Below are 4,657 nucleotides of genomic sequence, written 5' to 3'. Positions count from 1 at the left end.
GTTGTTTACACTGTCTAGGAAGTGGTTATGTTTCTTGTTGTCGAAGTCTGAATTTACAAGTTTAACATGTCCTAGGTCTAGCATTTACATTTTCTGCCTAGGTCTAGAGTTAGTTTAAAATTCTCAACCCTTTTGTTGCGTGGCAGCAGCCATTTGTCTGTCCAAAGTCTCTGAGCACTACTTTGCGAGTCCATCTCTGTGGGATCGACCCCACTTCCCTATACTAATTCATAGTATTCGGGTTGAGGGATTTATATTTTTTTGAAGGGGAGTCGATGTGTGTCCAACGACCAAGCACTTTATGTTCTCTTAAGTTCCTAGACCTTGTGCTCTAGTGGATTTAAGGAGCGTGGTGTCTTGACCAAGCGCTTGCAGTGATCTATTTCTGTGCACACGTGTTAAAAAATCCTCGTTTCAGCAGTTTGGTAGCTATGTTACGTCTAGATAAGAGGAGTAATCTGGGTTTATTTGTGCATTTGGTAGCTATGTTAACAATCTACATAGCCCGTGTTTGGTATCCGACCCGCACAAAGCCCACTGAAAAGCCTATGTTTCAATCACATTTGTAACTACACATTTACCTATGTTACATATCTAATATACCTAGTTAGCTTTAGTAAGATACATTTTTACCCATCTATTTTTAGTTAAAAATAATACTAATATTTATAAAATTACAAATAAATTATTGGTATAGTTAGAAGTTAACAAAAGCGTACTTAAAATAATAAAAATGATTAAAACAATTTACATAACATATCACAAATTTTAAAATAAAATATTTTAAAATATTAAAATTTCTATATTAGTCTAAACAATATATTATATAAAGTTGTGTGACATGTTTTTTTACCTTGCCTTAAAAAAGATAATATAATATTAAATTGTAATATATATAATAATTATTTATATTACACTATAATATTTTAAATTATATTTTCAACCCCACGAGTTGGCTTTTTGGATCTGTCATTGGAGAGAGTGTGCCATAGAAGAGAGCAATTATTCTTCAAGGATAGTTTAGTCATTAACTTAAATTAATGAGCATAATTTTGACAATTATAATTTTATCCCTATTTGTAACTTGTTGTACCCAACACTTAAATAAGATAACTCATAATTATCTTAAGCTATCAAACACCCAATCAAGATAAATTAATTAATTGAAACTATGATAACTATCACAAATTGTATCATGTCTAGTCGAAACATGACATAGCTATCAAACAATGCCTTAAGTCCTGCTATTTTAGAATGATTGTTCTTAGTGTGCCTGAAGTATTATTTTAAAACAATGCTTTATCCTACTAATGTTTGGTTCTCTCAATAAAAAATCTTTCTACATACCCATTACACGATTGTGCTCTCCTTTTGTCCTCCCGTTTCAAACTTCAAGCAGATGATGTGGAAAATATTTGCACAGCTACATCTAAGTTCATCCATCTGTACAGGAAAATATCTCAACCCTCTGTAGCAAATGCATTTGATCAATAATAACATTCCAAATTCACAAGTCTTCGACATTAGTATATTTGTTTGGTAGCCCCAAGAGATAGTTATATAAGTTTATTTGAATGTTTGATAGATAACACGAGACTCATGATAAATATTTAAAGCCCATCTTCTATCTTAAAATCCATCTTTGATAGATAACACAAAGTATCAATGTTTAGTGAATGTATAATGTAGGAATGTGGATTGTGGTTACTTACATTCGTATTACCACAATTTATGAGTATTATTTAAAATTATAAAGATGTGGGGCAGAGACTAGAGTTGTTAGAAACGTTGAATTCAGAGATCCAACTTACAAAAATGAATTGCCGCCCAAAATTATGAGCATCAGTTCACACGATGAACGAAAATAAAATATCATGCACCAATCTTTTTCAACATAGTTTATTCGATATATAGATCGAAAGTTAATAATTCCTTCCATTCCCTTTAGCTTTTTCCATGAAGAAATCTATAAAATAAAACTCTAAACATATAAACTTTAACATATTAAAAACAGATAAACAGATCGCCATATTTTATTCAATGCGTCTTCTTCACGATCTAATGTCCCTTTCTTCAAACCATGCCCTCTTTCCTTTGTTACACCACTCTCTTCCTAGTCTCACTCATCATCTCCACCAACAGCCTAACCCTCCCCATCCGCAAACACCCCAAAACCTCCCAAAACATCGCCACATTCCGAATGTGGAGCAACCGCGCCGCCATCAACGCCGTCGTCGGCCACTTCCTCTGGTTCTCCTGCAACGACTACGCCTCCGCCACCTACGCCCCCATCCCCTGCGGCTCCGCCAAATGCGAAGCCGCCAAGGGCATCGGCTGCAACCTCCCCCCCTCGCCCCGGCTGCACCAACGACACCTGCGGAGCTTCCCCTTACAACCCCTTCTTAGACGCTCTCGTCACCCAGGGCTACGCCGAGGACACTTTCTACCCCAAAACCGGCGCCGCTCTGCCGGATTTTTCCTTCTCCTGTATGGATAACGAATACCTCACCGGCCTCGCCGCCGGCGCCACCGGAATGCTAGGCCTAACTAAAAATCAAATCTCTCTCCATAAACAAGCTTCGACGAAGCTTAAACTAGCGGACACTTTCTCTCTCTGCCTCCCTGCCTCCGGCGCCGGGAAATTGGCAATCGGAATTAAACCTAAATCGGTTAAATCGACGCAATTGATTGTCAATCCCGTCAGTACTTATCCGATCCACACGGAAGGGGACGCGTCGGACGAGTATTTCATAGAGGTGAAAGCAATCGCCGTCGCCCGAGTTCGTCTCAATTTGAAGGACTCATACTTCTCCATTGACAAAAACGGAGTCGGCGGCACGAAAATCAGCACGTTGCAGAATTTCACGGCGGTGTTATGATATTTATATACTGAAAGGACAACAGTTGCAAGCATATAAATGAGTTACTCCAACTCTATTAATATGAGACCCTTTGGAGAGTACCATAAGAGCAAAATCGTGAGGGCTCTGTCCAACCATAAGAGCAAAATCGTGAGGGCTCTGCCCAAAGTGGACAATATCATATTAATGGGGACCCAACAGTGGTATCAGAGCCCTGGTTCAGGGGCTGGACCTGTGTGGCTCGGGGTTCAGTGGGTTGCGCTTGCAAGTTCTCCGATGTCTCTGCGTGAGCTCGACCAAGACCTGTGGTGATCTGGTGACCTGTAACATGGTGCACAGACATGTGGTCTTGGTCTTGTGGTATTGTGGTCTTGGTTTGAGGGAAGGATTGTGGTGAATTATGGTGAAGCAAATCATATCCCACATCAGAGAATGGACAAGAGTTGCAAGCATATAAATGGGCTATCCCAACTCCATTAGTATGAGGCCTTTTGGGAAGTACCCCAAGAGCAAAACCGTTAGAGCTTTGCCCAAATCGGACAATATCTTACTAATGTGGAGTTCGGGTGTGCACCACGATACCCAACAGTGGTATCAGAGCCCTGGTTCAGGGGCTGGGCATGTGTGGCTCGGGGTTCAGTGGGTTGCGCTTGCAAGTTCTCTGATGTGGTGTGTAAGCTCGACCAAGACCTGGGGTGACCTGTGTGACCTGTGTGTGAACAACACTTTCAGATCAAATCAATTTGGTGGTTCTACCAATATTTGATCGGATACAATTCATGTTTTAGAAGTTTCGTATATTGATTCTGCAATTGCACTTTGAACCGAAAAAGATCAATAAGAAGAGGCCTGAAACGAAACATCGCGTCTCTTCACGAAGCATTGTGTCTCTTCCATTTCTTAACTAATTTTAACAGTTATTAAGGAGTTTCGAAAATTGCAAATCAATCCTTCGACTATCAGAAATTATATTTCCGGATGAATTTTCTACACAACTCGACCCCAGCCAGGGGCTCTGCCCCTTGGACCCCGCAACTCGGGGGCGCCACCCCCCGAACCCCCGTCTAATCATAATGAATTCAAACAAGCGTGCACTCCGCACTTTCAAATTTATATGATGTCTCATTATGATAATATTGATCAATCAAGTTAATCCAATTACACTAAAATAACCAACAGGCTGTGCATAACTCGATCTACAAGCCGCTGACGAGGGCGTTTGCGAAGGCGGCGTCGGATATGAGGATCAAGAGCGCGGCGGCGGTGGCGCCGTTCAGGGCGTGCTTCAGATCAGACTCGATAGCGAGGATGGCGGCGGGGCCAGCAGTGCCGGAGATTGAACTGGTTTTGGGGGGGAAGGATACGACGACGTGGAGGATGAGGGGGGCGAATGTGAGGGTGGAGATTGATCGGGAGACGACGTGCCTTGGATTCGTGGACGGGGGATCGAGCCCGAGGACGGCGGTGGTTATCGGAGCGCATCAGTTGGAGAAGAATTTGCTGGAGTTTGATCTGGTTTCGTCGCGCCTTCGTTTCAGTGAAAATCTTTTGCTGATGAACACCACCTGTTCTAAGATTTGAATCATCATTTCGTTGTGTTGATTACTGTTGTGTTGTTGGGTTGAATTCGAAATAAATGTCTGTGCTTGGGCTTGAGAGTCATATTTTGCATTTTGGTCTTACTATAAATGGTAAAACTAAACTAGTAACTACTTCATTCGTTCTTTAAATTTTGTCACACTTTAGGCCATCCACATCCCCGTCTCTTAATCCGCCCGTGAATCATCCCCTGAAGG

The 4,657-nt window shown here is 41.4% G+C and overlaps 1 pseudogene; it reads left to right on the top strand.

Moving 5' to 3' along the window:
* Positions 1 to 2,080: 2,080 nt before the first annotated feature.
* LOC121800507 lies at positions 2,081 to 4,442 on the top strand (annotated as a pseudogene).
* The last annotated feature ends 215 nt before the right edge of the window (positions 4,443 to 4,657 follow it).

Source organism: Salvia splendens, chromosome 4 (genome assembly GCF_004379255.2).
Source record: "Salvia splendens isolate huo1 chromosome 4, SspV2, whole genome shotgun sequence".
Taxonomy (NCBI): domain Eukaryota; kingdom Viridiplantae; phylum Streptophyta; class Magnoliopsida; order Lamiales; family Lamiaceae; genus Salvia; species Salvia splendens.
This window is presented reverse-complemented; position numbering and strand designations above follow the sequence as displayed.